The sequence below is a fragment of the Equus asinus genome, chromosome 2 (assembly GCF_041296235.1).
Source record: "Equus asinus isolate D_3611 breed Donkey chromosome 2, EquAss-T2T_v2, whole genome shotgun sequence".
Taxonomy (NCBI): Eukaryota; Metazoa; Chordata; class Mammalia; order Perissodactyla; family Equidae; genus Equus; species Equus asinus.
This window is the reverse complement of record NC_091791.1, coordinates 45,789,014-45,816,500: the sequence shown is the minus strand read 5'-3', so window position 1 is coordinate 45,816,500 and position 27,487 is coordinate 45,789,014. Positions and strand designations below refer to the sequence as shown.

Here is a 27,487-nt window from a genome sequence, read left to right as displayed (position 1 = left end):
TGTTAGTATAAAATTGCAGTCAGTTCTAGTAAAATATGTACTGTAAATACTGGATTAACCACTAAGAAAATAACCACTACGAAAAGTGTATATACTATTAAAGAAATTGAAAAATGATACTAGAAAATACTTACTTAATGAAAATCAAAGCAGTAAAGAAGAACAAAGGAACCAAAAATATGATAGAACTCCTGTACAACCAGTGGATCAGAAGGGAAATAAAAAATATATTGAGACAAACAAAAATGGAAATACAACATACCAAAATGATGTCATGTTGTTAAAGCACTTCTAAAAGGAAAGTTTATAGCTAGAAATGCCAATACTAGGAAAAAATAAAGACCTCAAATATACAACCTTACATTTATACCTCAAGAAATTAGAGAAAGAATAACATACTAACCCCAAGTTAGCAGAAGAAAGGAAATAATAAAGATTAGAGCAAAAATAAATGAAATAGAGATTAGGAAAATGATAGAAAAGGTCAATGAAGCTAAGAGCTGGTTTTTTGAAAAGATGAACAAAATTGACAAGCTTTTAGGTAGACTTATGAAGAAAAAAGAAGACGCAAATACATAAAATTAGAAGTAAAAAAAAATGAGTCATTACAACTGATACTACAAAAATACAAAGGACCATAAGAGACCATTATGAACAATTACATGCCAACAAATTGGACAACCTGGAAGAGGTAAATAAATTCCTAGAAATATACAACTTACCAAAACTGAGTCATGAAGAAATAGAAAATTTAAACAGACAAACACTAGTAAGGAGATTGAATCAGTAATCAAAAAACACCCAATAGGGGCCGGCCCCATGGCTGAGTGGTGAAGTTTCATCTGCTCTGTTTCAGTTGCCTTGGGTTTGCAAATTCGAATCCAAGGTGTGGACCTACTCCACTCATCATCCATGCTGTGGAGGCATCCCACATACAAAGTAGGGCAATATTGGCTCAGATATTAGCTCAGAGCTAATCTTCCCCAAGCAAAAAAAAAAAAAAAAAAAAAAGGAGATTTGGCAACAGATGTTAGCTCAGCATAAATCTTCCTCACACACACACACAAAACTAAAAAGACCACCTCACAAAAAAAAGCGCAAGACCAGATAGTTCCATTGATGAATTCTACCAAACATTTAAAGAAGAATTAATGCCATCCTTTTCAAACTTTTTAAAAAGTTGAAGAGGATTACTCCTATAACCATTTTAAGAGGCCAGCATTACACTACAAGGAAAGAAAACTACAGGCCAGTATCCCTGATGCATATAGATGCAAGAAATCTCAACAAAATACTAGCAAAGCAAATCGAATTATACATTAAAAGGATCATATACCATAATCAAATGGGATTTATGTCTGGGACGTAAGGATGGTTCACCATACACAAATCAGTAAATGTGATAACCCACATTGACAGAATGAAAGATAAAATATATATGAGCATCTCAACAGATGCCGAAATAATAATAAAAATAAAACTATCTCTATTAAAAATGTACAAAGGACAAATAGACATTTCTCCAAAGAATAAATAAAATGGTTAAGAAAAAATAAAAATGGCTAATAAACACATGACGATATGTTCGTAATTATCCATTATGGGAAAGCCAACCAAAACCACATAAGGTACGACTTCACAAACCCTAGGATCCTATAATCAAAAAGACAAATTGAAAAAAATATTAGTGAGGATGTGAAGAAGTTAGAATTACCATACACTGCTGGTGGGAAAGTAAAATAATGCAGACGCTCTAGAAATTGTTTTGGCAGCTAGTTAAAATTTTAAACTAAGAGTTACCATATCACCTAGCAATTCAATTCAGGTATATACCCAAGCAAACCATATGACTATTCAAAAACTTGTACATGTTATTATTATTCATAATCCCCAAAGTGGAAACAAGCCAAATATCCATCTACTGATAAGTGGACAAATACAGTGTGGTGTATCCACACAAAGGAATATAGCAATAAAATGAATGAATATGCATGCTACAACATGAATAAATCTTGAAAACTTTATGCTAAGTCAAAGAAGCCAGTCTTAAAAGACAATGTATTGTATGAGTCCACTTATATGCCATATCTTGAATAGTCAAATCTACAGCAGCAGAGAGTAGATTTGTGGTTGAGTAGAACTGGGAGAGTTGAGGGGGAGTAAGGAATGTCTGCTAATGGATATGGAATCTTTTTTGGAAAGGAGATAAAGTTGATTGTGATGATGGATGCAAACATCTATGAATATACTAAAAAACATTGAACTATGCACTGTAAATTGGTAAATTCTGTGGTATGTGAGTTATATATCAATAAATTTGTTAAAAATGCTTTGAGAACATAAAAGGAGTGGTTTTATCTCTTTGGGAGCATATTTTACAGCTATGCAACTTAAGAGTAACTTAATTTAACTTAATGACTTTCATTCTGGTTAGATTAAATAACATGAGCAAAAATGTGGAGATGATAATGAACAGGAATTATGTGGTAAATAGTGTGAAATCCTGATGATGGAATGTAGGAGACAGAAAGGAAAATAGTGAAATATAAGTTCAGGAAGTTAATACGTGAGCAGACTTTGGATGCTAAAACTGCCAAGGTGAAAGAGTTAATGTTTTGTTTTACGTGTAATTTGGAGCAAGCAAAGGTTTTTGAGGAGAGAAAAATGGTGGTAGCAGATGTGGGCACTATACTGATTTTTAGGATCCAATTCAGTTTTAATAATGCTAATGCATTGGAAGGGTGTATTTTAAGCAACCCAACTCTTACAAAATCCATTATACAAAGTGGCCTAATTCTAGAAACATGGGCAAATATATCTAATGAATGGTTCACAATAAATGATTTGGTTGATGTATTGTCCCTTGGCACTAATGCATAGGTTAGTGTTCTCTCAAAAGTTGCATTGAACATAGTGTATTAAGACAGAATTTTCATCTGTCTCTACATAAACACCTGTGATGTGTTACCTAAGGTGATTTTTGTCTTTAATTTTTACTGAATGCATTGCATGTTTAGAATATCCCAGAAGTAATGAGGAGAGTTCAAAAAATATGTATTTCCTACATTTCTAGACTTTATAGCCAGCCTGTCAATAACATTGCACTATTACTATGATGTCTTCATGCATCCACAGTGGTATTTTGTGCTCCTCTCATGCTCTGTATTTTTAAAATTATTCTTAAATTTGGCAATAAGTTTAAGTTTATATAAAGATAAAATCTGTGTCCTTAGTAAAAGCCATACAAGGAAACTGTAAAGACAAATAATGGAACAGAAAACATCTCACAAATTTTTAAATACTATAGATATCAAATCACAAGTTTATTTACTAATTGGAAAATGATTACCTAAAAATATGATTTTCAGTTTATGTATAAAATGTTATTTTAAGAAGTCACTTACTTTGCTACTAAAATCATATTTTGATTGTCTTTCTACATCTTAATTCTTTGCATTCAGTGTACATTGGAACAAGAATGCAAATAAATGGACCTTTTAAAAGATATTGAATAATGAGTGATATCAACCTAACCTTGGTACTTCCTGAACACAGGAATAAGTGCTAAAGCAATTGTCTGTGGGTAAAGATTTACTTTTGCTTTACATAGCTTTCAGAGTTATTACAGAGTCAATGTAAAAGTAAGAGTGCTACAATATAATAAGAGTTGTTCACTGATGAAGCTTGGACGTAGAATCCATAATTAAAATATCCAATTAATGTTGCTTATCTATAGCACATGAGTTTATAAAAGGCCAGCTTTGTAGGGGATTTTATCAAGATTTCCTTAGCAGGAAGAGGATACCAATTAAGGGAAGCAAGTATATGTGCGAAGTCTCAAGCTGCTAATTGGCTTGATACTGATAAATTTCCAATATCAGAAAATTTTTCAAGGATGGAACAGTGGGATACCTTCTCCTCTCTTCTACTTTTCTGTTCCTATGTGCATGTGTCCGGGTGTGGGAGATGAACTTGAATCTTTATATTCTACCCCTCAAGAATGATCAAGTCTTTCTATTTCATAACTGCTGCTCTTAGCAATTGGTGGCGAAAAGAAAAGGAAAGAGGCCAAGACCAGGAAGCAACATAAAACACTTCATTTATATAAAACTGCCACGGTCATCAAATCCATCAAACACTTCAATCATAACTACTTGCAATTACTCGTCTTTTTGTGGGTAATTAATTATATACAGTTTAAATTAAGTGTGAAGGCAGAGTGGTCTTTAAGATGGTGCTGTATTCCCTGTCCCAAGACTTGGCTGCAACTCCTGATTTGCTGTTTACCGAATGAGTCTGGACAATGTCCTAAGCCTCTTTGAACTAGGGGAAACAAATGAGACAAGGTACATTAAATGCTTTCTGAAACTACAAAGCACATGCATGTTTATTGAGTTATCATAATGATATTTGCAAAAAAAAAGTAAAAGTCTGTATAATCATAAAAAATGAGAATTATTCTAACAGTTGCATCATTATTTCTCTCTTAATGTCAGCGCTTCTCAAAGTTTAGGATGGATAACAGTGGTTCCCAACGATTTATAGATTGTGGGACACATAAAAATAATACTATTTGTATGGCGTGTTGAAGTAAGTGGGCTGGGCTGCTTAGACTCGAATTGGCCATCTGCTCTGGGGAATTGAGGGATTAATAACTCAGCACAACCAGAATCCACTTGCGGCCTATCAATGTGAGGCAGAAAACTCTCCCTGTGTATAAGAATATTCTAGGGATCCTCATTTCTTAGTTTTGGTGTAGGGCTCAGAAATCCACACTTCTAAGTGTTACCCCATGGGGTTTAACACCACACTGCAAGGGAGGGACGTATTTATGACTTAATTGAAACTACTCAGTTGAACAACAAAGAGGAGAGTTCTTTTCAGAACCCAATTGAGAAAGTAGTTCTAAACTAATTGTGACTGAGAACAGTAATTTGCCGATATCAAGTTAGAGTAGTATGGCAAAAGGAATAGCAACTTTGAGATCAGAAGACCTTGTTTACTTCCTACTTGTGAAATGTACCATACCCTGGGAAGATCGTTTGACCTGAGTTGCCTTAGTGTCCTTGACAATCACAATGGGGATAATAAAAATGCTCCAAAGTACCTTGGTAAAGATCAAGAGAGAGAACATTTGTGCAAACATGTTATAAGCTGCTCAATGTTTTACAATTATCAGAAGTTTTGTTGCTATTATTACTATTAGTATTTCTATGATTGCTTTTGCTTTGGAATGTAGAGGTTAATTTCTTCTATGAGTTTTGGTGAATATTTTGAAAGTAACTGCAAAGTCACATAATGATTTATTTGAAATAAATCACTTGTTTCTGCTCAACAGAATATCTTCCAGAAAACATTTGCAATATGACAAGCAGAAATCTATCAGGAAGATGGAAGTCAGAGGATAATGTAGCTCATCACTGGAATTCTTCATAACGCTTTTCAAATACTCCTAAATGTGATTTTGAAATAATTTTGTGTATCTAAAATAAACATTAAATTGTGATTTGATAAAGTGGGCCTATAGTTTGAAAATAAAATACTACAGAAAAATGGAATGCATTTCCAAAGAAAATTAAGTAAATACATAATCTCTCAATCTTGCCAATTGTGTTACTAACTCATAATTCTGACAGCAATGCATTGCAAGTTATTCATAAGGGACAAAAATTGCCAAAACTTTTTATTACTCAATTAAGGAATCCATATACAATTGATTACATCTCTCTTATTAAATGTTGTGTCTTGGTAGAAGATTTATTCATTAAATCAAGCAGCAAATATTAATTGAATTCTTACTCTTTATCAGGTATTTGAATTGTAAAGAGGGACTCAGGCTAGGACCTCAGAAAGCCTGCTTCATTGATGGAGGATTAATATAAGTATATTAATAGGTAAATATAAAATAATTATAACATGGTAATTATAAGGCTTATAATTTCTGTGAGAATGATAAATAAAGTACTAGATGCAGAGTCATTAACAGAACATCTAAACCAAATGAGGGAGGTGAAGGTACGCTTGCCAAAGAGGTCATACTTATGTTAACTCAGAAATTCCAGTAAAAGGAAGACCAAGAGTGGACCAATGGTGGAACAAGACAGAAATTAGAAATAAATGAGTGGAGCAGGCCATAAATTAGAAAGTAAAAGTGGTAGAAACTGTGGTGAGCTGAAGAGTGAGTTCCTCACGCAGTTCCAGGTGACTGTTGCCATGTAAGATTGCAAACCTACTAATAGCATATATTCTAATATTTTCCAGAAAAGCCAGATATTCAGACTTTTGTGTGAAATTTCCATTTAGAATATTGGCAACTAATCTAATTATTTTATTAATCGTTTTCAAAGGGCCATACAACATATGTCTGCTGACCAAATTTGGCCCATGGGCCACAATTTTCAGTCTCTACTGTAGTCAGGAACCATGATAGATCAAAGAAAGTATAAAATAGTTTGGGATATGAGACCCATCAGGATTTCTAAAGTGATTATATAACTATGAAGACTCGTGTCTACACTAAAATCTCTCTTTAGCATCAGGAAATCATAAAGTGTATATAAGAAAAAATGTATATGAAGGTATATATTTGGAGTATGGAACTAGGAAACAAACAAAAAAGTAAAGTAAAATTCAGACAAGCTTTTCTGGAAGAAAATCTTAGTTCATATTTCACAAAAAATACTGTGTAAACTCTAAACTATGGGGTTACATACACTTGGTGGGGGAAACACCAGAGAGAAATGTAAACATGCCTGCAGTCTAAATTTTAAGTTATGTCCTAGCTATTCAGCAAGCATGTACTGAGTGCTTTCTATGTATCAAAACAATACAGACACAGAAAGACACAGGAAGTAAAATAGAGAATTGTACTGGAGTGTGGGAAAAGCGAAGATGGAGATACGCATGAGGTACTTCATAAAACTTGGGGGGGATTTTATATTTCAGGGTTCATATTTTCGGGTTCATAGAAAGTGCCTTAAAGGCAGTATGGCTGGAAGTTGTTCTTAAAGAAGAACTAAAGGTAAATCAGGTACAGAGAGGGTGAAATCATTCAAGGCTACCAGAGTTTATGGCAAAATGGAGCAAGCAGTTTCCATAAAAGAATATTCAGAGAATATAAATTTATAGAACAGAATAAAAAGTTCACACTGGAATATGTTTGAAAAGGTGACCGTTAAGGAAAAGAATATATACTTTCTATATATTCATAAAATGCAAGTATGTTTATTTTGCCTCTTATGAGAAGGGAAGAATATCGGGATGTAAGAGAACAGTGTATCTACTTGTCGTTAGAAGCGAGTGCTTGATACAGCTCATGCCAGAGTTGGTGCAGTGACCATGCTAGTAACAGAATCTAACACTCTCCACTGAAAAAAACCAAGATACTGAAGTTCAGATATCTCATTTGTTAAAGGAAACGGCTGGTCCTATTACTCTAAATTATTTGATAAATTTAACATTCTATAATTCTTTAAAGCATGTTTGTTTTTTCCAAGGAGAATAGCTCTCCATTTTGAGATACCCTTAAAGGGAACCTTATCAACCCTGTATTTTATGCTCCTGTTTTCTGTAACTTCTCCTGGTTTCTGTTATCCCATGTTCCCTGAAGGGATATGGCATATCTGATTTTCTCTTTAATTTCAGATAATGATATTTCATCATTCTCCACTCATGGATGGATCAAGGGCTCAAAGAGTTGAAGCAGATTCTGTAGAAGTATATGGTGGTACTCCCTCAAAATAAAGGCCTTAATAAGCTACAAAAGCTAGAAAATCTGAATTTTGGATACGTGCCTCTTGGATCTTAAAGCCATTAGGACAAATACTGAACAACAAATAACTTAAAAGTATGGAGGAAGAGAAAAGTTTTGAGTAAAACGAAGGAGAAGATTACCATCATGGGGGGGAGAAATTTTAAATATCAATTTGCCCCAAAAAAGCCATAGATATATAACCACCTCATGGAAATGTATACTGACGTAACTAGTATTGATATCTTCTGCAAACATATAGAAGTACAATTTTATCACATTATTTTATCTTTGAAACCATTTGGATGTGCCTCACCTCACCAATCTGTCAAGCAAACAGAGACTCAGTCACATTCAGAAAACTCTCCCCATTTCCATGATATTCTACAGGAATCCTGAATTTAAATCATCTAGAAATTTGGGAAACCATCTCTAGGGTTAAGTTCTTTATCATATCAGGTTCTGGCACTCCTTGTTCTTTAGAGGCAAGCTTGGACACATTAATTTTTTGAGTCACTGAGTATAGTTCTAGCTTTCCTGGAACTATCTTACTTGAGTTACATTCTCTATGTGTGCTTGACCGAACAGTGCAAAGTACAAGGACGGTAATCGTGGCACAATACACAATGAGTTCAGTTTCAGATTATGATGCGCTGTGTTTGCATGTGGTTTGTTTTACTCTTCATTATGTTGCTGGTATGAGGAAAGAGTCCTTTAATGAAGTCATCTAATTCTGTTCTTAGCAGAAATGTTTGCTTATTTGTTCAGACGTCGGCTGTGTTCCTTGCATAATCAATTCTTACAGTTTCAGGACTGTAGACTCTCCTCTGCATTTCATCTTCATCTCTTTCTGACAAAGAAAGTACTTGTTAAATTCTCTAAATTAATATATTCTATGTCTACTAAATGTAGAAAATATTTCCTGCCATGCATATGTAACTTCTTCATTATACCTTACATGTCTTCTAGCCAAATGTGTGTTACATACTTATTGTCAACCTAATACGTTAACTTTGTCCAGTATAATAGGCTTCCTTTCTGATCAGTTCAACTCATCACTCTTCCATCTACAGCGTAAATCTTCTGAATTTCTTATCTCTTGGTGAAAAGAAGCCCCCTCTACACTTATCTTCTTTCTGCTTTTCTGCTTCTTGCTTCCTTTCACAGTCATCTTCCTATTGGGGCTCACTGATGTGTTAGCGAGCATTATTTGTCAGGATGTGAGCCATCTACCTGTCTCATCGTTTGAGAAAAATCTCAAGAATACCCCTTGCCAGTTTCAGGAGAAAGCATAAATCAGGGATTGTGCACTCTCTATTCAACTCAAATGACCAATTTTCATCCTCTTTCAACTTTGCAAAAACCAGTTTGATCGCTGTTGATGGACTTCAAAAAATGAAGAACTTATTTGGAGGGGATAGGACATATAATGTGATCTTGGGTCTTAAGATTTGTAATGATGGCTTCTGTTCCTCAGAATGGAAGAAGATGGGGAAATTGTGATCTTTTCTTCACTCATAAATCACTGCCACAGCTTCAAAACATAGCACATTTTTTAAAAAATCACTCTATTAAACTTGTTATGCACTTGAGGCAAAGAATAGATTTGGTAGATATGGATGTTTATATAGATACCAGCTGGGGAATAACATTATACGCCATCCGTATTTGAACTAGAACTTGACTTTTACTGTAGTCACCTGTATACCAAAAATGCATTAAAAAGAGGAAGCTAATAGAGACAAAATTGTTTAGTGATTGTGTAAGTGCACTTTGGAGGAGAGATTGAATGTTTTTAGCTAAATGACAATGAAAAAATTGATAGTCTTAAGGCATTTAATGTATACAAATTCTAGTGGCTTCAAGAATGATTTAGAGGGTTTCAAGATGGGTTAGAAATATTGGTAAAGCAGATAAATTCATCTTAAAGAACAAATTTTTCTGCTGGTCTTTGAGGCATCTTGTCCTTGAAATATACATGATTTTCAAAAATTCTTTCAGTTACGCATTTTCTCTGTGAAATTTTCTATCAGTGTTGACACTTTATGTAGACTCTACACTCAACAAAATAGTTAGACTCTAGCAGAAGCCTATTTCATACAGGCCAGTGTTTCTCCAAGTGAGGCTCTCAGACCACTTATAACAATATCACCTGCCAACATCCCAACAAAGGTGCATTTTTTTCCAGCTTCCTCTGCTTCACACATTACGATTTTAATTTTACATGTAATCCATAAATTAATTAACGAATACATGATTTCCCCACCTCCCTGAGAAGGAAAACTTCAAAGCGTTGCATAAGATTCATATCTGTGAAAGCTCTCGTCTATCTCATGAACTTTTTTGTTCTATACAATTTTGAAGGTTTTTAGTTACACATATTTACATCATTAATATCTGAAACAGATCCACAAAAATTTCTTGAGGAAATAAGCTAATTAAAATGAAAATGTGAAATGGCAATGGAGAAATTTAATAATTAACCTTTTATAATTATTTTAGAAAAATACAGATTGGATGACATATTGAGTTGAAAATGTTATCAAATTCAGCATTATTAGAAGTCCAGGAGTTAGGTCTACAATTCTAATGTATGGTTTTTCAGTATCAGCTTGATTAGTTCTGGTGATAACTACGCTACAACTTCAGGAGACAGACAATTCTATTGTAGAGCATGTCTGTTAAAATTTTTCTTCTTGGGGCTGGCCCCATGGCCTAATGGTTAAGTTTGGCGTGCTCCACTTCAGCGGCCTGGGTTCAGTTCCCGAGTGTGGACCTACACCACTTGTCAGCAGCTATGCTGTGGCGGCCACCATATACAAAATAGAGGAAGATTGGCATGGATGTTAAATCAGGGTGAATCTTCCTCAAGCAAAAAGTTCTGCAACAGATGTTAAGTCAGGACAAATCTTCCTCAGCAAAAAAACAAAAAGTTTCTTCCTTACAGTTAGCTTAAATTTACTACATAAAATCTAATTTTCTTTGTAGAGTGACACAGAGTAAGTCTTCATCCTTTGGACACATTGCAGTCATTTGGAAACACCTGTCATAGTTTTCACATTATTTTCTCTACCAACCTAAGTATTCTTAATGCTTTAATTATCAGTTATATTATATTAGCAAATTTAAGGCCTAAAGACTGCAGTCTTACATATGACTAGTCTCAGAGAAGATAAAAAGTGACATGCCAGTATTTATATCCCTAGATAGAAAGAGTTGATGTTAGAACTGAGGTTCTATGCATCAGGAATAGTTTTAACTGCCAAAAAAAAAGAATATTGACTATAGTACCTTAAGTATTCTAGAATTAGACAGTTACTGGTGTTGGTTGATATCTCAGTAACGTGAGGGCTGAAGCTTGCATATTATTTTGGTTTTTATTTCATGGGTACAAATGACTGTTGCAACTGCCTCCAGTAAATCTACGTTTTAGTGGAAGGAGTAGGAAGGAGAAAGGGTCTTGCCTAGGCAAAGAAAACAAAGGATTGCTCAGGAATCTCCAGAAAACCTTCCATTTAGTGGCTTATTGGCTGCAAAATGGAGTTGTGAGGTAAGTTATTGGTCAATCAACCAGCAGTGTATGCCACAGGAATCTTCAGATCCTAGACATGAACCTTGTTTTTGATGACATTCTGTCTAATTTATTCCACTTATGTCATGATTTCCAGAATAATAAGATCCTGCTCATCTTTTTAGGCACATAATTATATTAACCATAAAAATTATAATAACTAATTGAATACTGGGGTAAATTGTGTGATTGTTTCATGTTATTTGATGATTATGCCTGTGACATCTGGCTAGTCTAAATGTCTTGCTTTGGCCAGTGATATGGGGTCAAAAGTGACATAGGCCACATCCAAGGAAGCCATCATAAGATTCCATGTTTGCTTTTTTTCTGCTGCCACAAAAATGGCATGCCCCAAATAACGACTGCTCCTTCAGCTTGATCTTTGAACGAAGACAACAGATGAAAAAGAACAGCAGTCAGCATCAGTCAACAAGTGATATGCATGAAAAGTCTTTGTTGTCATAATTCACAGGGATTTGAAGGGTTTTAGTTATTCCAACAAAATCTAGGAAGAGCTGACTATTCTATGAACAGCTTAGCAAATGCTTCATATATATTTTCTAATGTTATCTTCAACACAGATCTGTGAAATAGGCCCAGTTTTTGTCATTTCTCAAAGAAGAATTAAGGATCAAAGAGATTTAATGCATTTCCTAATGACCCACAGTGGGTAACTAAGGGACAGAGCTAACTTTTCCAGAATGAGATTCACTATTCCAGATGTGTTCTGACTGCTAGGAAGTCCTTGGAAAATGAGCAACTTTGATCTTGATTGTATATATTTATTAAGGAAATCTCAGATTGAATTAAGATTTTTTAGTACATGATTAGCTCAGATGGGGGTAAAATAAAACTTTTCTGGTCTTTTCAACATAAGTATTTTCAAGCTATGCATGACAGTGAAATAACTGAAGCAATAAATACTTTTTGAAAAAATTAGACAGCATCAATCTCTGTAATTCTACCACATAGATTTCCTAAAATATTTCATTATCGATTTTGAATTCTTTCTCTAAAAGCAACTATTTCTTTCCATCTGTTTTATAGCCAGAAGGTGTACAGATAAAGATTTAGTAGAAAGCTGGTACTGTATTCACCCTTGTATCTGAATCGCAAGGGGAAATTTTACACATAGTACGCTTTCTAGAAGAAACATAATTATTTTTAGAATTGCTCGTATTGTTGGATGTCCCACATGCGCCATTGAAATGGCCTGTCCCTGCAGAACAAATTCAAATTTGAACATGTGTTTATGTAATTCAAACATTATATGCAGTGTTTTGGGAGGCTTCTTAGATTGGAGGTGTGATGCTCCAAAGTTTCTGAATATCCTCAACTGTGATTAGTGGAAGAATGATGATGTAAGCGCTTCAGAGAGCTGACATTGATCATGTGCTGTTTAATATATTTTCTTTTCACTGCCTAATTTAGGGCTGCTGTGAACAGCATGTGGCTCCCACCTCTTCAGTTTTCTCCATTAATTTCTGGTAGTTGAATATAAGACTATTACAAAAGATGGGGGTATACATCCTCTATTTCCCATGATTTGCAATTCTCCCACCCAGGCTCTACCCCAAAGCGAAGTGATTACAGAGTTGTCTTATCGAGACAGTCAATTTAAGGATGATGAAATGCAGAGAATAATTATAAGCAGGATTCATTAGACAAAATTAAGGCAGGATCTACAATAAATCTGATCCCTTGCACAGCATTTGGCTTTCTAGACTTTATGTGCGTCTTTTCCTCCAAATGCTTAATTAGATAATAGGACTTTCTGGTGATGGTTACAACTAAGATCATTCAAAAGTAAACTCATAAACCCTCTGGAGATTAGGAAGCTTGTCAAAGATGAGTCTCTTTCGTCAATGTCTCTACTCATTGGCCTGCATTCTTTATCTAGGTACACACATTCTCTCTCTTGCTCGCTTTCTCTCTCTCCTTCATGCAGAGACATACACCCACACATACCCCACAGTGCCAAATCAAAATGAAACTTCCCAAAACGAAACTCACAACACGTGGCAGAGTTCAATTTCAAATGTTGCCTAATGTTGGTTAGGAAGTTAAGAGCTCAATTTATTTAAATAACAGGAAGAAAATAGTGTGCAGGCAGGTAAACTAAGATGCCAGATAGAATTAGATTTTTAAGTACACACATACAGCAATTCACCCCACTCTATTCTTCATGTATTAGAGAACTGTCTAATATCCTAATCCCCTCAAAGGGGACATTTTGTTTTGCTATTATAATGGTCAAGCATTTTCTGTGTCTTTAATCATGTGTGTTGGCTTTTGTAAGCAACAATTCTCTTTTTATTAATAAAAGAATCCCTTTATAAAATTCTTAACTTTTTTCCAAAATAACATTTTAATACAATATTTGAAAAAAAATTAATGCAAAATATATACAATACGAAAAATATCAGAATTTTAAATAAAGACAGGACCATATTATTTATTTGTTCTTTTGTGTCAGGCTCCAATCTTAGCATGGCACTGTTATTGGTTTTTGTTTTTGAAAGCCTATTAGATTTTTTTTCTTGTTATCTTCCCCCCCAGCTTTATTGAGATATAATTGAAATAGAATATTGTGTAAGTTTAAGGTGTACAATGTAACGCAACTTTTCATATCATTGGTAAATACATATTTTAAAATCATATAGCATTCCTGTTATAATGTTTAAACATATTAGGATGAAAACCCTTAAAATTTTTGGTACTGTACAATTGTATTTACCGTATCATGGCAGACAACATAGGAAATCAAAAGGTCCTGGACAAAAGTGAAAAGAAATTAGTGTTATTAAAGCTTGGGGTTAACACATCTCATCCTCTTCACATTCTTCACTAATCGAATTAATAGTAATTTTTAAAAATCATAGTTTACTACAGTGAAAGACCAATGGATAGTTAATAGAGTAACATCCGGCAAAAAGGTAAAAACTCATTTTAATTAAATTCTTATCATTGTTTTTAAACATTACAATTAATTAAAATACTGGAAAATTTCACTGCATCTCCCTCTAGCTACTGTGCTCTGTCTTTCTATCCTTTATTTGCTGTATTTGAATTATGCTCTTTATACTCACGTGTATGTGTATATTTTGTAGCTTATAGGCTTGTGGATATTCTTCACTCAAGACATTTCCCCTCATCTTTTTTGAGACCTCACCTGCCAAGTATACTGAAGCTTTCTTTGGGCTTTGGCTACTGCGAACTAGTCTTGCTTTATCTTATTTCTCTCTGGCCGTTGTGCTTAGTGTTTCCTTTTCCCTGATTTCAAAATTTATCAGTTCCATTCTTGTTTGCTTATGCTTATTTACAATTTCTCAAGATACTGTGGACTGGATTATTTTTGTGCTGTGACTCTTCCTTTTTCCCATAAGAAAATACATAGAGGCAAGCACAGAATAATTGGGAGTGCAATTGTAAGAAGAAGTGAGAGGAGGGAGGGGTTAAATTTTCCTCACCAAAATAGGTAATGGTTGATGTCTGAAGGTAAATGTTCCTACAGTGGGGGAATATCATAGCCATTCTTGTGTTTTATTTCCTAGACTCACGTTTTCTCTGTCTTCATTTCTATTATTTTTATTTCATGTCCTTCCTATAATCATTTAGTAAACTTCAGGTGATAGTGTGGAAAGGGTGGGTAGGGTTTTGTAGTAAACTCTACATTTCACTTCTGGCTCATCTAGTTATGCGAGTCAGAGCAGGGGGGTGGCTAAGAGACTACTCCAGTATGAATTTTGGCGCTACTACTTTCAAGCTGTGTAATGCTGGCTAAGTTAAGTTAACCTAGCTGTACCTAATTTTTCTCCACCTGCAAGATGGGAATATAAATTATAGCTATCTCCACAGTTTTGTGGAGAAGATTTTAAATCTCGTGTCTGAAAACTCCAATATTTTCGTCACTATGCCTCTCTTTTCACTGTTAGTACTTTCTCTAAGGAGATAGAGTAACCATAGCTTGGTATTATCTTTTGCACCTGTATATCCAGCGATGTGTCAACTTTTTATTTATATTCACCAAGCACTTTCCTTAAGTCAGTATCTTTTTAGGATTTCTGTCACTTCTAACAAAAATTAGTCCTAATTGATATCAAGGCAGCTGAAATTCAGCTTCATTAGAGAACATGTCTCTTCCTTCAAAAGTAACCATGGTGAGAAATAGGTGCTCCTATGAAATCTGTGCTTAACTACTGGAACTGTAGCTTAAAACATGAATAATCTGCCTCAGAATGGAGCTGCCAGAAAAAAGCTGGTAGAGCGAAGCATAAAGACTTGATAATTAGGTACTAAAGCAGGTGTCTTACTTCCTCATTCCCTGATTAATCTTTTTTGTTTTTCCCATTTCATGTTTCTCAATGAGTCTTGTCCTGTTATTTAAGCACTCTTCCCACCTCTGACAAGCCTCTGTGTTCCCTTCTTTCTGAATAGCTTGATCCACCCTGTAATTATTATGGTGTCTGCTGACCAGTCCCACTTGCCCTTGCACCATGAAGTCTGGCGAACCCCAATTACATAATGCAGACCCATTTATTACTGAGAACTGACCTCTAAGAATCCTGTCTCTGCCATTACTGTTGTTTGTTCATTCACTTATTTATTCAATAAATAGTTAATAGTTTACTTATTCAATAAATATTTAATAAAGGTCTGTTCTTTTGCATGTCTTGTGCTGGATACTGAGAATAAAATCAGTGAAAAATGACATGGTACCTACTCTCAAGGGACTTTTAGTGAAATGGAGGGAGAGTCAGCTAAAGTTTCATGATAGTGAGATGCTCTAGTGGGGGTAAATATATGGTGCACAAGAAGCACATAGATAGAATACTGATGTCACTCCCGAGGGTCAGGGATGTGTTATCAAAGATGACATCTGTTTTAGTCCGACTGAAGAGTAATTTATTACTTCAATGGTGAAACTAAGAATAATTTCACTTTTTTCTAATCACGCAGACCATTAAGCAGAGAACCTAGAAAACCAAATATAAGGGAAACAAAAGATACTTATAATGAGACCTTCTCCTGACCTTCAGGTCTACAGTAAATGAAACGTGAATCAAGGTCTTTGCTCAGGAAGATGCAACTCTCCCCACTTGGTGCAGGGGACAATATACTGATGACAGAGGCAGGCATTAGGGGTGTCTCCACAGCCTTTGGATCCCTAGCATCCTGGATCTGCCTCTTCCAGGAAGGGAAAGGATAACTCTGTCAGAGAATTTCAGCAATGAAACAGCAGGCTTCTCCAGAAAGAGTCCAGGACCCTTTACTTCATGAGGCTAACTTGGGGTTGTCCTGCCTTTCATTGAGAATACTCAACTCTTGTAGGATATGATAAACCTGTGCAAAATCCCCACTGGTTCTTGAAAATTATGTCTTTATGAATCCAAAATTGTTTATAGTATAGAAAGCAATTATACTTAAATCGCATGATTGCATAATTGCAAATATGCATCATTTGATTTATTTCTTTGCTAACAGACATAAACACATTTCAGGGACAATTTTGGGAGCAAAGAAAGTAAATTTCATAGTTTTTTTGGAGAGCGTCCACTCCACATGGGCAAATGTTCCCATGGGACTTTGACAGTAATAGTAGCAACAACCAAAACAATGGTGAGGGTTCATGTGGACCGAAGGTCAGAGACCACAAGATGATATAGTGAAAACACAGGTAAAAACTTCCAATAAAGACTGAGTTCAATGTCTGAAGTCTTTATCACATGATAATGCGTTTTGGGAGGAATTGTCAAAAATGAAAATGCTGAGAAGTGTTTGGAGGGGGCTTTTAGTGTGTGTGGAGGAAGGGTTTCTTTCTCATTCATTTTCTCCTCAATGTATTTTGGAGAATAAAAGCAAAAGAAGAAAGACATATATAACTATACTTAGTGAAAATCAGAGATTTCCAGGCTTACCCTTTTGGAAACATACTTAGAATACGTTTGGAATATATTTAGCATGTCATGTAATAATGATTATAATCAATTTTGGTTTGGTAATTATATCCTCTTTTCCACAGGGAAAACTATGCATTTGAATTCTAGTTGAGTAGCCTATGTTATACCAATGAACACTTATGGAAAGGAGTCATCTCCTCTTTTCTCTGTAACTTTTGCCTTGGAAAAAGAATGCAGATGGATGGTGCAACTACAAAAAGCAGAACATGAAAGCTACATGGTCCCCTGTGGATCCATTAGTTTTGTGGCCTATATATTGCAGCTGTACTCACATTTATTGGATACTTGCTATTTTCCAGACAATATGCCAGGTTCTGAGGAGACAATGATTATTAGGACATGCCCTCTGCACCTTAAGACCTAAGAATCTTGTGAGGAAACAGAAATTCCTATAACTTAACTGCCTGCTTCACTGGCGATGTTACCTGGAGTCTACGCTGCTTCAGAGATGGAGGGATTAATGGTGGGGTTTTGAACATTTCTCAGGAAAAAAAAAAAAAGGCATTTGAATTATTGCTATGCATATGACAGAAGGGGAATGTTCTTTCCCCCGAAGAAAAAAAACACATAATAGCATAATATTCTATGTGGGGTTGTCAATTACTACACCCTTGCTGCCTGGTATTCTATTATACCAGAGTTTATCTTTATAAATCAATGCCCATTTTATTTTGCTTTTCCAAAAATGTTTTGCACCCTCTTTCACTCTCCTCCAGTTTATTTTCCAAGCAAATTGACAAAGGGAGGATGGAGGAAGACTGTCTTTGAGAATTAGTTAAGAGCCTAGCCCTATGCTAAGTATTTTACATACATTATCTCTTGCAATTCTCACTCAAATCCAGAAATATTATAATTCTGAAATTAACCAAGGAAAAAACAAAATAAAACTTGAAATCTTTGATCTCTGCTTTATGTATATGTATATGCATTTCCATAGGCATGTATTTATTTATTTACCTTCACCTCAGCTCGGTAAAATTACTAGCTGTGTTGAATGAAAGTATATTTTAATTGTTGCAGTTGAAATTAAAGTGGAAAGGAAACAAAAATGATCTAATCAATTTCTGCCCCGCTCTAGACAAGGCTGTATTTTAAAGAGCACATCCAGAGAGAATGGACACCTCCATTCTCCTCCACTGTTGGTAATCCTGGTGCTGGTTGTCAAGGATGTAGGTAATATTCTGGCACTGTTTAATTACAAATTGGGCTTTGGATTCTCTTTGCTACCTGGGAAATTCCTGAACCACCAGCATTTGATTTCTCTCCCTTACTGCTTAGGGAATAGCAGGTTTAGTTCTTTTGTAGTTTAATGCTGATAGGAAGCTTACTTTGACCTTAGGGGGAAGGAAAGGAATTTGCCTCTTTTTCCTTTGTTTTTATTAGAGACATCCTTCTGTGTAAACTTTTGGATTGGGAATTGTTACCGCATGTGAGACCAAATGGGATTCACCAAATTAGCTTAATCTGAGTATATTTAGAAAGTAAATCTGAGCATATTTAGAAAGTAAATCTGTTAATCTGCTGCATTAAAAATGGCTTATTATATTCAAAATGGAATGCAAGGAGAGAGCAGATTCTGCATTCATGATACACATGCAGCATAGTTTTGATAGAACAGTTTTACATTAGCCAGAGTGCTTCACCCCTGTTCCTTCCCACAGGGGAGCACTGAACCTCATATTCACATCGGAAAAGGCAACTCTATCCAGCTTTCTAAGGATTATAGCAAACACTTGTTCGTAACCTAGTTTCCTGGAAAAGCCTTGCTGTCTGAGACTTCCTGTAACTGTCCTAGGACCTGGCATTTCTTAGGTTTGCAAGTGATCTGACATTGTGAACTGTTGCAAAGTTTCAGAAATGATCCAGAAATCAAGTAATTGACTTGCATCAGAAATGAAGGATGATATGGAAGAATTTATAAATGCATGATTTTATTTCTTTGGCAGCATGTTTGGAAACTGCATTAGTTGTGTTCATCTCATAATTTCTCAACCAACTTCCTTGGATATGCTAGGATTTTATACATTTTTGTGACAGGAATACAACATTGTTTGTATGTGTTTATGATGATAAAATAATGGCTAAAAGAATTTAAGGAATTAAAGCCTGTGCCCTACTTCTGACCTTAACTTTTTGCTAAATCCTGCTGAGGGAAAGGAAAAAGAAATGCTTTGATATTGTTTTTCTATCTCTGTGCATCAACATCTTTACAACATGGCACCATACAGGTGGGAAAAGAACTTGGACTTTGAGGTCAAATCTTGGCTCTGCCATTTATTTATTAACTGTGGGACTTCCAACAGCTGCTCTGAGCATTGCTTTCTTCATATGAGTTTGAAAGTGTGATAGTAATTTCTGCTTCTTAGTGTAGCTGTGGGACTGAAACTGAAATAGGTGATACAAAGTGCCTAATCTGTAATAGATGTTCAAAAAACAAAAGCTAATTTAAAAAAAATTTTCTCCGTATTTTATCCTAATCTTTTTTGCATTTTATTCCTTACATCCACCCTTTGCCTTGTCGCCACATTTTACCTCTTTGTCCTTTCGATGAGCCAGAATACCCAATGGCACATAGAAATTTGTCAGAGCTAAGAAGGTGGGGTGTGGCTGAAGTGATGTGATAAAATTTGAGCATTGCTAGAAAATTGTTCAGTTTTCGTTTGTTCGTTTGCCTGATTGGTAGTTTATGTTCAGTTTTTCCTAATTTTAAGGCAGCTAAGTGCCATGGTCCACTTTGATGTTAGAGAAAGACAAAGAATCTGTTTCTTTATGCTTTCATTCATCATGCTGTTATGTAGATATAGCATTGTAAATATAGATTAATAGAAGCTATGATTGGAATAGTTGTGAAATGATTTTGACACCTTACAATGTAGATTTTGTTTCAACTTGAAATTTTTAAAAGTTTGCTATGTCCTTAAACCTAAACTAAATTAACCTAGTAGAGGAAAATATTTAGAAGAGACATAAAAATAAATGTCTGGCTGCCAAAAAGATATGTTATAATTAAGTATCCTCTTCTCTGGTTATATTTGGATACAATATAAAATTCTGTTGGATGCATTGTTTAAAGTATAACCTTACATAAATGAGCAGAAATCAACTATTTCAGAATTTCTTTCCACCTTAAGATTTAAAATTAAAATATAATAATACTAAGAAAATATCATCAAATATACTTCATTGCAGATCTTCTAATAATTTTACAAAGCTCAAGTTAAAAAGAAGAAAAAAAGCCCAAAGGGCAAGGACTTCTGATTTTGCTTTGCTTTTATCTTTGCTTAATTTCAGAGCATGAAATTACTTCCTTGACATATTTCAAATTCAATAAAAGCGATCAACTGAGGGCATCAGTATCTTGTTAAAAGAAATGGAAAAACATCATAATTAAAACCAGGCAAAAAGTGTGTTCCAAAAAAGGCAATTCTTATTTGCACCATAATAGCAATACCATTTGACTGGCTAGAGTGCCCGTAGAATAAATAGGTCTGGTGTTGCCAATTATAGAGCTTGGCTTGGCAACCTGTTGTGTTATTGACGTTGTAGAAGGGACCGAGCTCTTCATATTGCCCTGGCAAACGAACCACATCATTTAAATAATTGTTGAAACACTCCCATAAAATAAAGAGGTACAGAATGTTGTGTTTACGTAAAAAAAATTACTTTACATGAAATCTGTTTTCTTTTTCGATTTTCTTTTTTAGTTTTCATTTTTGTTTTTGCAGTAACAGCACCATATTTCGCCTACACAGAGAAACACTTGAAGGGGGAAACAAAGTGATCGTTGTATTCTTAGCTGTTATATTTGGAAGTCTGAAAGCTCATGAATTTGATACGTTTTCCTTAATCAATGAATAAAGAATTTAGCTTCAGCTTACATAGAGATGAGTAATGCTTCACAACCACTAAGTTAAACACTTGGAAGGTTACGAAATTCCACACTATACTTTCAAAATGGTCACGTATTCAGTTTGATGATGTAGCCACTTCCCATGTGGAGTACAATCCTGTTCATTTTATCACCAGGATATCCCTTCTTTCACATCAATTCCTTCTCTTCCTTCACACCCACCCACCAACATCTTTAGGAAGGACTCTCTTTTCTGCATTTGAGTAAGGGAAGGGCAATGAAAATTCTTATAAATATTTGGCCAACAAGGGAACAAAGTATAATTTGAAGGATAAGAGATACAGGCCACTATTTTTGAGAATGTTGGGCTCTGTATTGTATGTTGCGAAGATAAGCCCCCTAACACAGAAAGAGGAACCTGTCACTCCAGGAGGTGAAGTTGCTCCCCAAGTGCACAAAGCCCAGGGATCGCACAAAGCGCAGCACAAAAGTGAACATCTATGACTCTCTGTAAAGTCCAAACTCTTTCCCTACGTCTCCTTCATTTAAGGCAGTAAATAGCTAATGAGAAAGTGCCGCCGGGGCTCGGGCATGCAATGAACTTAGAATATTATGCATCAAGAGCAGATTACAACCATTCTGGGGGAGTGAGGAATTACGCTTCCCCAGTAATGACTTTTGAAATTTCACTATGGTAACGTTGCATCATCTCCTGGTTTGTGGTGTCATTATATCATCTCCTTCAAATCACGGAGCGAGACCTGCCTCCACATTCATTTTTCTTACCCTACACGTTGATGTATGAAAGCAGGTTTGAAGTTTATTGATGAAGCCCAACAACTCAATATCAAGATGTAAAATATAATCTATTTATGGGATATAAATGAGAGGGGCATTTTTGGTTCATTTGAGTTACATTAGACTGTTGGTAAATTTGTGACTAGAATTTTATCAGTTCTTTGGAGAATGTGTAGTATTATGTTGTCAAAAAGATTTTGACTGGATTTTACCAATACGAATATCTGGGAAATTTTATTAACACATAATTATATTCAGAATCTTCAGACACATAATTAGACAATTATGACTTGTTGCTGAGAAGAAATTGATCTCTACTCCTTCTTAGTGAAATTAAATATTTCCTAAATGTTTTCTATAATTTATTTGTAGAACTTTGATAATACATACATTAGATGTAAAAAAGTAACTACAAATATTTCGCTCTGACTTCTCAAAATGATTCATTAGAAGAAGTGATAAGGATCTAAACTTTATATTTGACAAACATTATCAAGGCATTTTCAGTGAGCTTTTCCTACAGAAGTAATGGATTACAATGTCACTCATATAAGGACTTCATAAGAGCTTCATCGTTGGTGACAGATAAATTACAATGACTAGATATTGAAAAGATATGACATTTAAAGTGAAAAGAATCTCTAAGATTATATGGTCATGAAATACACAATACATATTTGTGTGATTTTCTAAAAAGTGAGGAAATGATATTATATGATAATCTACATTCTTGAGTAAATCGGATTATTGACATGTATATTATCATTAGAGAATGAAACTCTTTCTCTTATAAACACCAAAATCTACATTCAAAAGCAGTACCAGAGATATTTCATGGAGACGCGATGCTGATTGATGATGCTCTGCAATAAAAATCTTACCAAATAAACAGGAAAATTTCAACCTCGATGCACTTGCTTTGTTCTATTTTAATATCTACTTGATGCTTATAATCACGAGGCCTAGAGCACAAATGATATCTTAGAGGATGCCGTAATCTAGTGGTGTGTCTTCTCATAATCAATCCCTAAAGCACTAGAACATCCCATGGTGATGGATACCATCCTAATTCCCTCATTATAAGCTAAAGGGGAGTGCTATGAAGAAGCTTAGCCTGGTTAATCTGAAAGCAAAATGTTTTGTGCACTAGAACATCCCATGGTGACGGATACCATCCTACTTCCCTCATTATAAGCTAAAGGGGAGTGCTATGAAGAAGCTTAGCCTGGTTAATCTGAAAGCAAAATGTTTTGTGAGAGGAGCTTTTCTATATTGAGACTGAGACATGGACCGAGCCACTTAAGTTAACTTCTACTCCGTGTTCCTGCACAGCTGTGAACCTGATGCCTAGAGCAATGTATTGTTGCCATTTTATTTATTTCCATATGTGCCCTTTTTTTAAGGCCAATGGGGATGTCTCTTGGTGATGGGTTTGTGTTTTAAAAGAAAGGTAGTGGCAATGCTTTTAACGTCAAAGGCAATCCTGAAGAAGTCTGCAGAAGGCAAAGTACCCGGATAATTTTTTGTGCAAAAGTAATGAAACAAAATTAATTTCTTCCTTTTGAAATGCAAACAAGTTAGATATTTTTTCGCTAATTTAGACAGTGCCTTGACCAAAAGCTAGCAAACTTTATTATAGACTTTTGATAAAGTAGACAAAGATTATTTAAGACTTTGCTCAAATCTACCCCTGGTCCATGCTATTCAGTATTGCAAGCTGCTGCCACTCCACTCACAACTCCCTTTCTCTACCCTGACCATTTTTCACCTTAAAATACATCACCGTCTAACATTATATATGATTTACTTGTTTTATCCTTATTGTGTATTGTTTATTTCTTGAGTATCTATTGAAATTGCCACCATACAAGATTTTTAAAAAATTGTTTCCTGATATAGTCGAAGTGCCTAGAAAAATGCCAATTACACAAGCCACAGAGCGATCAATAGATACGTATTATGTGAATAAATAAAACATTTAAACAATTAGAAGCAACAATAGCAAATCTTAAGAAACTCTGAAATTCGTCTACTTTCAATGGGAATACATATTTGAAAGTATGTCAATCTTGTGATAAAAAGTTATAAGAATACAAATAGATATTAAATTGTCTTCAGTCATGAACCAAAACAATTATAGTGATAGATTTATAAACTTATAAATCTGTTTTTCTCACTCAGTTGCAGCTGAAGAACAGAAGTAGCACCATCGAATCAGTCACCATTTGTCACTTATCCTTGTGATGAACAATAAAATTGGAAAATATTAAGCTTAAAATTAACAACATTTAAAACATCTTAAGGGGGAACGATTTCGGCATCAGATCCTTGCATCAGGTTAAGATATTAGGAGATAACTTAAATTCACCTTATGTTCATCTGATGTCAACAAATAAGTATTCTTAATCCAGCAAGTGGATTTTTTACAGGAACTTCATACAGTTGAATATTTCCTGTAAAAATTTTTTTAAGTGATCATAGTTATTTTTATGATGGATTCTAATACCAGTCCTTTACAAATGTGCTCCATGACCTTAAACAGTAACTGTCTTTCAGGGCATTATTTTATACCCCCAAAAATGTGGGGTTCAGTCTCCATGACCTCTGTGTTTCCTTCTGCTGCTGTGTCTGTATGCCTGCGTGTCCTCTGCTTCTGTGATTGTCTCTTCTTATTGTACCATATGTGATTTTGTTTTATGTTAAAACCCTTAGTGTTAACAGATATATCTGGATCTGCTTTTAATTTACCATTTCTACATTTGAAAAAAAAGTGAACATGCTATATTGAAACAAAAGTTTTAGAATTAGAATCTCTTATACTATACAGTATCTCTATATTAAAGATATGCTACATAATTTATATTATACTACATTATATACTGAAGATATTTTATAAAAATATCTTATATTTATAAATTTATATTTTATATATTAAAGACAGAAAATGTTTCTGTAATATTTCCCTTAGAACTATAATTTATAAAGGAAAATGCTCTGATATTTATGAGGAGCCTGCCATATGAGGAACTAATTCAGTTCTAGGTACTACATTAGGCATTTTATTTCCACTATCTCATTTACTGAGAGAAGATAGAGTTGCTAAAAAACCTGACAAATTTAAACACAATATGTTGTTCGTATCATCTTGGAGGATAACTTAGTTATTTTATCTCATGTATTTACTTAGATATCTGGTGCCAAAGCCCACACAATAAATTTTATTTTTTTCAATATGTGAAATATAATACTAAACAAGTTATTAATGTTTCAATTATTTTGCCCAAAACTTTATTTTGATTGTCTCCAAAAGGCCAAAATGTTGCATTGTGAAATGTACTACCCTTGCATTTTTTAATTAATTAACGTATTGAGTATAGGTATAGAAAGAAGGACATTTTTTGGTAAAGTATTTTATTTTCCTCAAGTGTAACCATTATATATGCATTTAATATATATACAAATATAAATATATATTTAAGTATATTTATTGCCCAATTTAGTTAAAACATCTTGTTTATCAAACCTAACCATAATATTCTTTGTGCATATCTTCATATTCGTTGTGAAATTTAAAGAATTAGCTTCCAAATGATCCAGTATCCAGATGTAAAAACACTCACAAGTTTCATGAATACAAAATTTAATCAGAAATAATACTTTTTAATGGTATAGACACACATTACATTTGTTTCTGTCTGTAGGAATATATAGGGCAATGTATAAAAATTTTACCAACACCAGAAGTTGTAAGAAAATATTTGATAGTTAACAATAGTGTGCCCTTAATTACGTAACTGTTGCTCAGATTAAAATTTGAAAAATGCGTTTGACTTATCAGTTCTTTTTATTTACAGAAATTTGCAATGTCATGTTTCTGAATACTCTGCACAAGATCTACAAATAAGGTATAGTATATTCTATTTTATAGTGAAGTTTACATTTAAAGCCTCATGTCAATAGTTTAGTAACTAAGGGTTGTATCTCATGAAGAGAATCGTAAGTAAATTATTGGTTTGGGGATCCAGATTACAACCATCATCTATATGTTGGCAATTACTTTGTGATTGTTCTTTTGTTTTATTGAAAACCCACCTATGTGGAGGTGTCTACCATTTGTTGCTTTTCCCAAGTCTCAGTTGTTTTCAGCAAAATAGAAATGTTTGATTGATTTAGTCTCTCTGCCATTCAGCAAAGACTTTCTTGCTAAACATCATGAGACAGCTGCGACGCTGTAATTGATCCACTGAAAGGAGCACATGTAGAAACATTTGTCCAAATTTAACAGCCACCAGGACAAAACCATGAGAAACATGAATTGATCAATGTCAGGAAAAACATAAAATCTAAAATCTGAGTGTGGAGTGATGTTAAGAGACTGAAAGAGTCTCTTTTTTTTTTTTTTAATTCATAGCTCTTTATTCTCTATAGAAAATGGTTGATCTGAGTTATTAAAGAGTGACTAATGTTACATTGAACTCGTGTTATCTAAGACTATAAATTATTGGTAGAAGTATTGTTTATCACTTTATATATTCTGGGGAAAATTTTGTATTTAACAACAAAAGCATTTTGATATGAAATCTGTTTACTTGCTGCTCTTTTCCTCTGAAGAGACTCTTGTCAATGTACTTCTGGCTGAGTGCTTGTTAAAAGGAAGTAAGGAAGGAAGGAAGGGCAGAGATGTTGAAATGTGGAAAGTAAATGCCAACCCTCAAGGCACTGGCTTTTAGGAAAGTTGAATGACAGGAAGCATATTTTTTTTGAAAGCCCTCATTGGAGTGACTTGGGGTTCAAGTTACAAATAAAAATCTAGGAAATAAATCAAGGAAAAAGCATCGCAGTTCGTCGTTATTTTAGTCATGTTTTCATTAGCTTCTCACTAGAACTTTCAGAAAAGTTAACAGCTGGATAGAAGAATTTGGAATCTTTTCAGGCCTCGTATTTCTCAGCTGTTTCTCCTCTGGTTTTGGAAGGAGGCACAATTGGATGTGAATGCTTTATGAGTATAACTCTAAATGCATATTTCTAATTTAATATTGTAAAATAAACTGGAAAGTTAAATGAAAGGTAGCTCTTTTGCATTTATATTTCAACTGCTCTGTTTCTTAAAAAAGTAGTTTGATACTTTTCAATTACTTTATCACTGCTGGTAATATAAATTTTAAAATAACACTAGAGTAATATGTGGGATTTAAAAAAAATCCCTGGACATATTCAGCTTGTCTTTTCTAGGGAAATATACATTTAAATAATAAGAACTAGTTATTCCTTCAATCCCTGCCATAGCTAATAACAAAAATAGCAAAACATCTTGCAATAAAACAATCCCAAATTAACCAAAATAAGGTTTCACAGAGGCCATTTCTTGCCTTGTTTAAGAATCCTATTAGTTGGCATAACACAATTATATTTTCAAAAGAATTTTACTAGTGCCTGACAAATGAAGTCCAGCACGTAATGCAACGTGGCACAACCCTCTTCTCTAAGATGTTATTTAGAGAAAAGTAGTTGTAAAAGTACAGTAGTGGTGAAAGAGTTTATTAAGCATTGAACTTGTA

The 27,487-nt window shown here is 34.3% G+C and overlaps 1 protein-coding gene across 1 annotated transcript in view; it reads left to right on the top strand.

Annotated features, from left to right (window-relative positions):
* PCDH15 (protocadherin related 15) overlaps positions 1 to 27,487 on the top strand; it is a 1,592,394-nt gene that overhangs the window by 605,953 nt on the left and 958,954 nt on the right. The window contains exon 5 of the mRNA XM_070487986.1: positions 25,784 to 25,834. The gene's annotated coding sequence lies outside the window, so the exon portion shown is untranslated. The remainder of the gene's footprint in view (positions 1 to 25,783; positions 25,835 to 27,487) is intronic.